We start from the raw sequence: 13,995 nt of genomic DNA on the forward strand, positions 1-13,995 counted from the left end.
CAGAATTTGCAAGCATTACTGCAATCAATTTCAGCACATCTTCATCACCCCCAAAGGAAACCCTACTCCGCTTAACCACAGTGCCGCAAGACTCCCATTCTTCCCAGCCCCAGACAACTATTAACGGACTTTCTGTCTCTATAGATTTGCCCTTGTGCCCTTGTGGCTTCTTCACTTTGTACAATGTTCTCAAGCTTCATCCATGTTGTAACACATATTAATACATCATTTCTCTTTATGGCTTGATTACATGGCTGCGAAATACTGTAGACAGGGGGACTCAAATAGCAGACATCTATTCCCCCACAGTTCTGGAGGCTGGATTTCCAAGATCAAGGTGCCAGCATGATTGGGTCTGGTGAGAACTCTCCTGGCTTGCAGAAGCTGCCTTCTAGCTGTGTACCTACATAGTGTAGGGAGAGTTCTGGTATCTTCTCTTCTTATAAGGGTACCCATTCTTTCAGGTAACATCTTATGACCTTATTTAACTTTAATCACCTCCTTAAAAGCCCTGTCTTCAATCCAGTCACATGTGGGGGATTAGGGCTTCAACCTGTGAATCTGAGGAGGACACAGCTCATGTTTCCAAATAATATTCCAGTATATGGATGTATCACACCTTTGTATCCATTTATCAGTGGACAGAAATCTGAATTGTTTCCATATTTTGGCTATTATGAGTAATGGTGCTATAAACATTCATGTGCAAGATTTTATGTGGACCCATGTTTTCATTTCTCTTGGGTGTATAACTAGGAGTGGAATTGCTGGGTCATATGGTAACTCTAGATTCAATTGGATGAGGAGCTGCCAGATTGTTTTCACAGAGGTTGCACCATTTTATGTTCCCACCAGCAGTGGATCAGGGTTCCAGTTCTTGCACATCCTCACCAACACATGTTATTAACTGTGTGTTGGATTATAGTCATCCTTGTGGATGTGAAGTGGTATCTCAGTGTGGTTTGAATTATGTTTTCCTCATGCCTAATTGTGGAAAATTCTGAAAGAGATGGGAATACCAGACCACCTTACCTGCCTCCTGAGAAATCTGTATGCAGGTCAAGAAGCAACAGTTAGAACTGGACATGGAATAGTGGACTGGTTCCAAATTGGGAAAGGAGTACGTCAAGGCTGTATATTGTCACTCTACTTATTTAGCTTATATGCAGAGTATATCATGTGAAATGCCAGGCTGGATGAAGCACATGCTGGAATCAAGGTTGTTGGGAGAAATATCAACAACCTCAGATATGCAGATGACACCACCTTAATGACAGAAAGCAAAGAGGAAGCGAAGAGCTCTTGATGAAGTTGAAAGAGGAGAGTGAAAAACCTGGCTTAAAACTCAACATTCAGGAAACTAAGATCATGCCATCTGGTCCCATCACTTCATGGCAAATAGATGGGAAACAATGGAAACAGTGACAGATTTAATTTTCTTGGGCTCCAAAATCACTGCAGATGGTGACTACAACCGTGAAATTAAAAGATGCTTGCTCCTTGGAAGAAAAGGCTATGACCAACCTAGACAGCATATTAAAAAGCAGAGACATTACATTGCCGACAAAGGTCTGTTTAGTCAAAGCTATGGTTTTTCCAGTAGTCATGTATGGATGTGAGAGTTGGACCATAAGGAAGGCTGAGCATCAAAGAATTGATGCTTTTGAACTGTGGTGTTGGAGAAGACTCTTGAGAGTCCTTGGACTGCTGCTGAAGCTGAAGCTTCCGTACTTTGGCCACATGATGCGAAGAGCCAGCTCTTTAGAAAAGCCCCTGATGCTGAGCAAGATTGAAGGCAGGAGGAGAAGGGGACAACAGGGGATGAGATGGTTGGATGGCATCCCTGACTCAATGGGCATGAGTTTGAGAAAGCTCTGGGAGATGGTGATGCACAGGGAAGCCTGGCGTGCTGCAGTCCGTGGGGTTGCAAAGAGCTGGACATGACTGAGGGACTGAACATCAACATGCCTAATGAAATGACTGAGCGTCTTTCCAGGTATTCATTGGCTGTTTGTGTAGTTTCTTTGGAGAAATGTCTGTTCAGATCCTCCACCTTTTTAAATTAGATTGCCTTGTACTGAATAGTAAGGATTTTTTATGTATTTTATTTTTTTAATTAAAAAATTTTTTCTGGCTGTGCTGCTTTTTGTTGCAGCCTACACGTTTTCTCTGATTGTGACAGAAGGGCTCCTTATTGCAGTGTGTGGGCTTCTCTAGTTGTACGGCACAGGCTCTAGAGCACAAAGGCTCTGAGTCTATACCAGTGAGATACTTCATAGCCCTTGTTTCATGTATCCCTGCTTTTTTTCATCTAACTTTCATCTAACTATGTGGTAGACCCATCCCCCTATATTATAAAGTTGTTTTACATGATTAGCTACATAATTAAATTATTTTCTTATTGGACACTTCTTTCTCAGTTTCACCATTATAAATACTGCTGCCATGGGTGCCTTCATTCCTAAGAGTTTAATTCCATTTGTGCAGCTTTTGAAGATATTTTTACATATTGAAAACCTGAATCTTTTAATTCAGACTTTGAGATGATTTTCTTAAAAGCAGAAGAACAGGAACAGGCAAATGAGGTGTCGAATCCCACACTTGCACCTTAGGGAAGTCACTTACCTTTCAGAGCCTCCGTATTCTCATTCGAAAAATGGAGATAATGATACCTTCAGAGAGTTGTTTTGAAGATTAAAGACAATATAGGGATATATGGAGAAGGCAATGGCACCCCACTCCAGTACTCTTGCCTGGAAAATCCCATGGACGGAGGAGCCTGGTAGACTGCAGTCCATGGGGTTGCTACGAGTCGGACACGACTGAGCAACGTCACTTTCACTTTTCACTTTCACACATTGGAGAAGGAAATGGCAACCCACTCCAGTGTTCTTGCCTTGAGAATTCCAGGGACGGGGAAGCCTGGTGGGCTGCAGTCTATGGGGTCGCACAGGGTCGGACACGACTGAAGTGACTTAGCGGCAGCAGCAGGGATATATGTGCTTGTGTATATTTTAAGAACTCAATAAATAGTACTTGTAATGATTATCATTATTTTCATCATTGTTGTTATTGTTGCTAGCACTATTAAATGTGCAACAGGCAGTGGAAGCAGAGAATACCTGTGAGGAGATTTGTGGGGGGATGTGCAGGTCTTTCCTACCAGCCTGGGAACTGCAATCAGAATAAGTAGACATTAAATGTTTTCTCACCTCAGCCAAACAGAAGTGTTTTGGTATCACACAGCAGATAAGTGTCCACACTCCTAAATCTTTATATGTATCTAAGATCAGTTTCTTTGGATCATTACTCAGCAACGGCTGTGAGAGGGTTTAACCCAATTCATGTAACTGTTGAAGATATTGTTTGCATGTTGAAAATACTTATCTTTTAGTTGAAACATAGATTAGCTCCAAGAGAGCATAGCTCTGTCTGGTACGTTCGTCATTTTACGTTTTGCATCAACAAACACACAATAGGTGCTGGCAGAGGAAGGTAAGAAGGAAGGCAGCAGGCCCCCGGTTACATTTTGTTATATTTTGCCTAGAAAACTGGAGAAATAGCCATCTGAATCCTGAGAAGAACCGCCATTTATTAAGCATCTATCGGATCTGCTATGTGCCAGGCACTCTTCTGGTGGATTTGTGTATGTAATCTCAGTTAATGTATTTAAATATCAAGATTACCTTGAGCAATTTGATCCACAAAATCCCCAGTTTTTGTGAGGAAACAAGTGTCAAGAGGGTTAGTGACTAGGCCAAGGGCATGCTGGTAGTAAGAGCTGGAGCCTGGATGCAAATACTTCAAACACTTGCCTCTCCGATGCTAAAGTCTGGGTGTCCCCACTGAACTGGAGTATCCTTTATGTTGCTGGTAAACATGTGTGTCCTTTCGACAGTCTGGAGGGAGGCTGAGAGAGAAAGGCCTGGGGGCTTCCAATTGACTGAGCGCCTGCTCTGGGTGCAGGACTGGAGCTGCTCGATGCTGGAGGTTCAGTGGCGAACAGAAGCCAACACCTTGCTCTCCTGGAAAGTTAAGCCAGTTGGCGAAGCTGGATGCTATTCCAGTAATCACATGAATCCTTGATTACAGACTGTGACTATTGCTCTGAAGAAGTTCTGAGGCATCAGATGGATGCCTTGAGAGACTTTAGCAGGAGGTTTGAATAGGTTCCCCTAGTAATTAACTAGACATGAGTGGCAGTGAGGGCTTTCAGATGAGTGAAGGATGGAGGCAAAGACCTTGAGCCTGGAAGGGGGACTGAAAGAAGGCTTGAATGATGAAAGCAGGTGCAAGGTGAAGGGGAGCTGGGAGAGAGAGCAGTGGCCTCAGGGGCCTGGTTAAGGACTTTGGACTTGATCCTAGGGGCAGCAGGCAGCATTTAAAGGGCTTTAGCAGGGCAGTGGCATCATCAGATGGGCTTTATAGAAAGATGAGCATGGTTGGAGGTGGCGGCTGGATCGGATGACCTGGTGGCAGTGGAATTGGACAGAAGTGGATGGGTTTAGGAGATGTTTAGAGGGTAAAAATGACATAGCTGATATGAGTGACCCTTTCTAAAAAGCAGCTTTGTTTGGGAATCAGTATGTTTCTCTCCAAGGTCAGGGTTTGAGAATATTTGATTTTTTTCTTTTCAGTATACCAGAGAGCTTCCTTTTAGAACTCTGTGCTGAAACTCTTGGAATGTTACTTCCCATCTCCTTCTTTTAAGGTTTGATAAAACTGTCTTCCTAGTCCTGAATGTTTCTTGGCTAGAGCTGTGTCAGCCCAGGGTTCTGGACTGAACCCTGGTGCCTAAGTACAGACTGAAATAGTTTCTCAGTTAGTTATTAACTTGTTAAACTTACAGAGGAGCTGTGTAAAAATAAACTGGAGGATCTGTTTCCGTTTCACTTAAAGACAGCATTCAATATACAGAGCTTCTGCCAGTCTGAACTGGATGAGAACTGTTTATACCCCAAGCTCATTCAGAATGCCTGGGATATTTCTAAAGGTTCAGTCTTGGCGGCAGCAGCTGAGAATGCAGAGATAAATAAAAAAGTCATGAGACACGGCTGACAGGGTTCGTCTGTGTTCATTCACACCCTGGACTCACTAGGCTTTTGAAGATGCAGAATTTCGAAGGATAGCCTACTACATAGTGGCTATTTAAACTGCTGTACTAAATCTCCAGTCTTGATAACTTCAAAATGGAACTACCTTTGTAAATTCTGATGTAGAAAGAAAATACTAATTGATATATAAGTACATATGAGTAGCACAAAAGCTCACCTACATAATTTAAAGAAAATTTGTTTACATATTTATTTTCCGGTTGTTCTAAAGTCACTGCATTGCTATTGTTCAGTCGGCCAGTTGTGTCTGACTCTCTGCGACCTCAGACTGTACAGCACGCCAGGCCTCCCTGTTCCTCACCATCTCTCGGAGCTTGCCTAGAGTTTGCGTTACCTGTATAATTAAGAAATAATTTTATTGAGCATCAACCATGTGCCAGGCAGGTTCCATCTCATTTCACCCTTTGCCCTCTATTACTGACCCCATTTTATGAGTGAGGGAGCTGAAGCTTCAAAGAGCTTAAGAGACTTGCTCAGGTGATTCAGTTGGCAAATGATGGTGGGATTCAAAGTCAGGTCCCCTGGCGTCAGAAGCTGTGCCCTAAACAACTAAGCTGTGCTCCAGTGGCCCCATTCCTTCCCCTGTTGGAGCCTCAGTTTCTGTTATTTATGAAAAACAGGTCTTTTATTGATGGTCTCCCTTTCCAGAAGTCAAGGTCCTTTCCCGGGTCAAAACTTGACATTGAGATTCTGTCTCAAGATAACTAATATTGTCCAGCACCAAATATTACCACTTACAAAAGGCTGCCTTCCAGGAGACTTCATCCTGAGTTTACATTATTTAGAAGTCAACACCAGTAATTACTGCACATTCAAGACTGTCCACCCCAGTCCCTTGGGGCTTCCAATTTGGCTCAACTTTCCTCAAAAATAACACAACCCAACATCTGGCACCATTAGGAAAGGGAGGGAAATGTACCAGACTACTCACATTACCCTCTGCATGTCAACATCTTCCAGTGGGGACATGTAGAGTCTTTTTCACATTTTTTTCTCTATTTTTCAGACTTTCTATAATGACTGTCAACTGCTTTTATAATCAAAAAGTAACCTTATTTTAAAAATTCAGTCCAGTAAAACAGAAAAAATATAGAACTTTGGTAATATGTATTGTACAGTCCCCTGCCTTCCTAACTGGAAAGTCTGGAACATGACTTTAAGCTCTGTTGGATGATTCTGGGTCATGATCAGGGGCCCAGTTCTTACTCTGCACTGGTATGAATGGTGGTTAAGACCATGGATTTTGGACTCAGATAGACCAGGCTTAGAGTCCTGGCAGGGCCATTTATTTTAGCCCTGTGACCTTGGGCAAGTTGCTTAGAGTCTCTGGGCCTTAATTTTTTCATCAGTAAATGGAAATAATGCTAGCATCTACCTCCCGGAGTGAGTAGGAATATTAAGTGAGGTGATAAATTTGTGTAAAGCCTGAACGTAACGTCTGGTATTCAGTAAATGCAAATTTTCTAATTAATTCTGTGATATTGTTAATAACCTGTGGCAAGTGTGGAGCCGTCAGGGACTACCGAGGCACCCCAGACTCTGCCCTGGACCTGAATGAAAAAGTCCTCAGATTCTGGTGCCTGTTCTCTTCCTCCCTGTTTTCCTATTTTATTTTATTTTTTGTTGAGGTGAAACTCAGCAGGGTGTACTCATTCTTAGCATACAGCGCAATGAACTCGTCTGCATGTACATACCGCATAACAGCACCCAGATGGTTGAAGAATGGGCTCCACCTTCCAGGGGCCTCTCTCAGGCCCCCACCCAGGCAGCAGCTGATCCCCAGGCAAACTATTTGGATTTCTATCACTGTGGAAAAGGTTTTGCTTATTCTCAAACCTCACATAAATGGAAACTCAATATGGACTCTGTGTCTGGTTTCTTCTGCTGGACATTACATCTGAGCGACTCAACCAAATTGTTGAGGGCAGCAGTAATTTGCTCTTTTCCCCTAAACTGTAGTATTCTTTCCTTTGAATATCATCACAGTTTCTATATCACTTATGGCTAGACAGTTGAGTTATATCCAGCTTTTATGAACATTCTAACCCAGGGCTCCTGCATTGTAGGCAGGTTCTTTACCGTCTGAGCCACCAGGGAAGCCCATATGTTTTTTTGGTGGATGTAAATACTCACTTCAGTTGAGGATTAGCCAGGAGTGGAATTGATGGGCCTGAGAGTGTATAAATAATATTTAATTTGGCAAGATACTTTCAAATAGTTTGCCTAAGTGGTGGGACTGTTTCCCATCCCCACTAGCGATGCCTGAGCATTAAGTTGTCCTGCATCCTTGTCAACACTTAATGTGATGAGACATTTTCATCGTAATCATTCTGGTGGGTGTGTAGTGGCTGTCCCACTGTGGACCCTCACGTTTTCATATGCTTATCAGCCACTGGGACACTGTGTATGTGCGTGCGTGCGTGCGTGCGTGTGTGTGTGTGTGTGTTAATTGCTCAGCCATGTCCAACTCTTTGCAACCCCATGGACTGTGGCCTGCCAGGCTCCTCTGTCCATGGAATTTTCCAGTCAAGAATACTGGAGTGGGTTGCCATTATTCCCTTCTCCAGGGAATCTTCCCAACCCAAGGATTGAGCCTGGGTCTCCTGCATTGCAAGCAGATTCTTTACTCTCTGAGCCACCGGGGAAGCCCATTGGGAAACTAATTCATTCCTAAATTCAGTTATGCTCGAGGATAACTCAGCTTGCCAGTATGATGCTTTAGGAATGGGCACACAGCTCTGAGAGAGGTCTCAGAGACTCTCCTGTGACTAATATACCAGTTTAGGGAACACATTCCAAAACATCTACACGGCTTCTTCAGCTTACTTTCAAGTCCTTGACTGTGTTTGATAGCTGAGCTGGAAGATAAATAACTTTCAAATGAGTGACATGAGTTTTAATGATGCTAAGTGAACTCTTTAGCAGCACTTCAGCTTGTGTTTCTACAGGCCACTCAGGGGAGAGGAAGTCACATTTGTTGAGTACCTGCTGCTGCTGCTGCTGCTAAGTCACTTCAGTCCTGTCCGACTCTGTCCGACCCCATAGACGGCAGCCCACCAGGCTCCCCCGTCCCTGGGATTCTCCAGGCAAGAACACTAGAGTGGGTTGCCATTTCCTTCTCCAATGCATGACAGTGAAAAGTGAAAGTGAAGTCACTCAGTCGTGTCCAACTCTTCACGACCCCATGGACTGCAGCCCACCAGGCTCCTCTGTCCATGGGATTTTCCAGGCAAGAGTACTGGAGTGGGGTGCCATTGCCTTCTCCTGTTGAGTGCCCACTACATATCAATTCCTGCACCAGGCACGTTAGGTACATTATCCCCCTAATCTTCCTAAGGACTCTGTGAGGGCAAACATTATTTCTCTTATTTCAAATGAGGAAATGAGGCTGGGACTGGGTCACCCAGCTATTAGATGGAAGAGCCAGGATTCGAACACAGAGTCTACTTGTCTCCAAAATCTTCCCTTCTGTGAACAAGCAAACTGTTCCTAGCATACATTTCATTTATATTTTTTGAAATGGTCACTTCTACTAAGGCCTCCAGGAAGGCTCAGTTGGTAAAGAATCTGCCTGCAATGTAGGAGACCTGGGTTCAATCCCTGGGTTGGGAAGATCCCTTGCAGACAGAAATGGCAACCCACTCCAGTAATCTTGCTTGGGAAATCCCATGGACAGAGGAGCCTGGCGGGCTACAGTGCAGGGTCGCAAGAGCTGGACATGACTTAGCGACTAAACCACCCCCCCCCTCCCCACTCTGCTAAGGCAACTCCACCCTGGGTAGAGCTCTCCCTGGGGTCTTCCAACATCCTAACACCGGGTCTGCTGATACCAGGAGGCCAGCCCCCCACCCCTCCAGACTCTGCAACCCTGACCTTTCCTCCTCCTTTCCTCTCCCCACCTCTGCCTGATCGCAGTAACACCACATACATGTCGATGCTCTGACAGTCTGCTTTTCTTCTGTCTGGTATATTTTCTGATAATTCTTTTAGAAAAATTTTCCCAATGGTATAGCAATGCATGTATATTGTAGACATTTGGGAAAACAACAATTCACCCATTTCTTTTCAGTCATTTTATCTATGTTTAGTTTTTTTTGTTGTTGTTTAGACAGTTAAAAAGCTGGGCTACAACTTAGTTATGAATGGAATTTTTTTTTTTTACAGGGCAGTCACATTAAAAGGATGTACTATGAACAGCTCACTCAGGAGCAAACGTAAACTAGGAGTCACTTGTTTTAATTTTTTTTCACTTGTATTTTAAAAAAAATTTTTTTTCAGAAAGGCACGAGGGAAAACAGGGGCAGAGATGACTGAGTGGAAAAAACTAAATTCTATTTTACTTTCAGAGGAATCAGCTTGGTTGGCTTTCACCACTACCAGACAGAAGCCACAGTGTCCCCTTTGGAGACATTGTTAACTTTGGGAATGGAGCAAGAAATTTGCATAATGAAAATGTATAGGAATTTTATAAATTCCACTGTATTTTGCCCTTGGCTTGTCTCCCTGTTCCTTTAAACTTTGCAGAAGCACATTCGTAATGGCAGCCTCCTGTTTTGTGAAGTTTATAAAATTATCAGATACCTATTCATTCCCCAGGGGTTGGGCATTGTGATTGTTCCTAAACTGTCTATATGGGAAGTGAATCTTTATTACATCTTTATGACAGAGATCATCTCCCTAGGGGGAAACCAAGACCCTGACGAGGGTAAGGGCATGAATGCATGAGCCAGACAGCCCACAATGTGACCCCAGGCCCCTTGTGGAACATGTGTGCCTCCGTTTCCTCATCCGTATGATCACTGGGAAAAGAACAGCATGTACCTCACTGCTCCTTTTTATGCGCAAAGGGCCCAATGAGCACCATAGAAGTGCTGTTTTATTATTTACCTGGAATCCTAAAAACTGAGGATTTTAAAAAAATATTTTAAGCCTTAAATGCATACTGCTGACTTGAAAGTGTGGACCAGTCTCCTCTGTGTAACCTCAGGGCCCAGCTCTGCGATGGATGCACATTTACTGAAGCAGCTTCTCTCTTTGGTTTGTAAGCATCTCTGTGATGTACTGTGTACTCTGCTTAGTCGCTCAGTCTTTGCAGCCCTATGGACTGTATTCCGCCAGGCTCCTCTGTCCATGGGATTCTCCAGGCAAGAATACTGGAGTGGGTTGCCATGCCCTCCTCCAGGAGATCTTCCCCATCCAGGGATCTAACCCTGGTCTCCCGCACTGCAGGCAGATTTTTTTTACTGTCTGAGCCACCAGGGAAGCCCATGAATACTGGAGTGGGTAGCCTATCCCTGCTCCAGGGGATCTTCCTGACCCAGGAATCGAACTGGGCTCTCCTGCATTGCAGGTGGCTTCTTTACCAGCTGAGCTACCAGGGAAGCATCTCTAATTCCCTGTTAATTTTCCTGCCTCTCCCTCTAGACAGTGAGCCCCTTGAAGTCAGAGACTGTGCCCTGAAAATAGTAATGGCTAATGTGCAGTGTGTGCTTCTGTGGATCCGACTCAGTGCTGAGTGACCCCTTCGCGGGTCTTGTCTCGATTGCCCCTCCCAGGCCCTTAGGAGGCAGGGCACCTCTCAAACGTGGGCCCTCAGGAAACAGGTACTGAGTGATGGCTGAGTGATACCATACTCTTTCCCAAACTTGTCACATCCAGAGGGATCACTCAAAGCACAGTGGTGGGAGCGGTCCTGATTCCCAGGCCTCACTCTCTGAGGTTCTAATTGTCAAGGTCTGGGACCCTTTGCACTGAGGCCGCATGTGGGCCACAATGAATGAGCAGCTGGGTGACCCCCGTGGTCGCTGAATTTCCTCCCTGCGTCTTAGGCAGCTTCTCTAACCACATCTGGGGTTCTCAGCTCTGTGACCGGCTGGAACCGGAGAGTGTTGGGGGGCGATCGAGAGGCGGAGAGTGTAAGCGGGTCTCATTAATATGCGAGGCTTTTCTTGTCACACTTCCTTTGACTGAAGCTGAAGGGCTGGCGCATCACCCCGGGATTTTCCACTCTCTCAAGCCCTTCCGGAACTGGCTGCTCACCAGCCTGCCAGAGGGGGACAAGGACAGCGCAGGGGCACGGAGGCAGCCGTCCCTAAGTGATGGAAGCCAACCTCAATGATGTCTCTAAACTAAGGTGGAAACTGGGGTCTCTCATCTCCCTGCCTGCTCCTCCCCGCTGCCTCCTCCCTTGCTCTGTCCTTCTTCTGAATAACCTATCTGTGCAAGGTTCTGTTCTGTCAAGATCCGGACGAGAAAAACCACTAGGGAGAGGTTTTATGTTTCTTAATTTTTTAGCAAAGTCATCCTTGTACATGGTTCCCCTGGTTACGGGTATATAGGATAAAGCAGGAGGCGGAATGAGCATCAATCTCAGCACTGTCACCGTCTTCTTTGGCAGTCACTTGGAGCGCTCAGCTGTCTCTCTGGGTGGTTAAGGGTAAGTTAGGGTCGGGAGGCGTTTAGACACTGTCTCCTGATTTCCTGCTGTGACATATGAGAGTCAGCTCGCTTCCATCCCGTTCCTGCCCTCCCAAAAGACTTAAATTGCTCGTTTACATTCCTTTATTAGTTGACTTTGTAATTTCAAGTAATACACTCCCATCTTCTTACCTTTTATTTGAGGGGGGAGACATATACATATAATAGCTACCATAAAACACATATAACTTATAAAGCAAATACTTACGTAACCATCATCCCCGTTAAGGAAGTGGGACTCTGTGGACACTTTTAAGGCTACCCTCCCCCCACAAAGTCACTCACCCTAACTTTAGTGATGATCATTATCTTGCTTTTCTTCAGAGTTCTTCTCATCTTTATATGTATCCCTTAACATTTATTTTTTTTCATTTATTTTTATTAGTTGGAGGCTAATTACTTTACAATATTGTAGTGGTTTTTGCCATACATTGACATGAATCAGCCATGGATTTACATGTGTTCCCCATCCCGATCCCCCCTCCCGCCTCCCTCCCCATCCCATCCCTCTGGGTCTTCCCAGTGCACCAGCCCCAAGCACTTGTCTCATGCATCAAACCTGGACTGGTGATCTGTTTCACACTCGATAATATACATGTTTCGATGCTATTCTCTCAGATCATCCCACTCTCGCCTTCTCCCATAGAGTCCAAAAGTCTGTTCTGTACATCTGTGTCTCTTTTTCTGTCCTGCATATAGGGTTATCGTTACCATCTTTTTAAATTCCATATATATGCGTTAGTATACTGTATTTATCTTTCTGTGTTTATCTTTCTGGCTTACTTCACTCTGTATAATGGGCTCCAGTTTCATCTATCTCATTAGAACTGATTCAAATGTATTCTTTTTAATGGCTGAGTAATATTCCATGTTGTATATGCACCACAGCTTTCTTATCATTTGTCTGCCGATGGACATCTAGGTTGCTTCCATGTCCTGGCTATTATAAACAGTGCTGCGATGAACATCGGGGTGCACGTGTCTCTTTCAGATCTGGTTTCCTCAGTGTGTATGCCCAGAAGTGGGATTGCTGGGTCATATGGCAGTTCTATTTCCAGTTTTTTAAGAAATCTCCACAATGTTCTCCATAGCGGCTGTACTAGTTTGCATTCCCACCAACAGTGTAAGAGGGTTCCCTTTTCTCCACACCCTCTCCAGCATTTATTGCTTGTAGACCTTTGGATAGCAGCCATCCTGACTGGCGTGTAATGGTACCTCATTGTGGTTTTGATTTGCATTTCTCCAATAATGAGTGATGTTGAGCATCTTTTCATGTGTTTGTTAGCCATCTGTATGTCTTCTTTGGAGAAATGTCTGTTTAGTTCTTTGGCCCATTTTTTGATTGGGTCGTTTATTTTTCTGGTATTGAGCTGCAGGAGTTGCTTGTATATTTTTGAGATTAATCCTTTGTCTGTTTCTTCATTTGCTATTATTTTCTCCCAATCTGAGGGCTGTCTTTTCACCTTACTTATAGTTTCCTTTGTAGTGCAAAAGCTTTTAAGTTTCATTAGGTCCCATTTGTTTAGTTTTGCTTTTATTTTCAATATTCTGGGAGGTGGGTCATAGAGGATCCTGCTGTGATTTATGTCGGAGAGTGTTTTTCCTATGTTCTCCTCTAGGAGTTTTATAGTTTCTGGTCTTACATTTAGATCTTTAATCCATTTTGAGTTTATTTTTGTGTATGGTGTTAGAAAGTGTTCTAGTTTCATTCTTTTACAAGTGGTTGACCAGTTTTCCCAGCACCACTTGTTAAAGAGGTTGTCTTTTTTCCATTGTATATCCTTGCCTCCTTTGTCGAAGATGAGGTGTCCATAGGTATGTGTATTCATCTCTGGGCTTTCTATTCTGTTCCATTGATCTATATTTCTGTCTTTGTGCCAGTACCATACTGTCTTGATGACTGTGGCTTTGTAGGAGAGCCTGAAGTCAGGCTCCCTTAACATTTAGATGTGTTAAAATTAGGATCACGGCATGTGTGTTATTTTGTGCCTTGCACCTTTTCCTTCAATACTGTAAGCTAACACAAGCTGACATGAGCAGTTGTGGTTCATTCGGGTTCACTGCTGTATATTCACCATTCCAGGAAATCAGCATTTGTTGATGCAGTCAGCTGGTGATGGACTTTTGGGCTGTTTCCAGTTTTCCGCTATCATGAACATCCTCATTCATGTGTGCCAGTACACGTGAGCAAGGGCTTCTCCAGGGACTGGATAAAGGAGTGGAATCAGTGCATTGTGGGGAATGTACACACCATTTCACTTTAAAATGTCAGTTTTCCAGTGTGTTTGCACCAATGAACAGTCCCTACCTCCAGAGATTCTGACTTGATTGGCCAGTGTGAGGCTGGGCACCAGGAGTGTTCAGAGTTCCAGGTGATTCCATCACGAGTCTTCACAGCACCTTT

This window comes from Dama dama, chromosome 10 (assembly GCF_033118175.1).
Source record: "Dama dama isolate Ldn47 chromosome 10, ASM3311817v1, whole genome shotgun sequence".
NCBI classification, from domain to species: domain Eukaryota; kingdom Metazoa; phylum Chordata; class Mammalia; order Artiodactyla; family Cervidae; genus Dama; species Dama dama.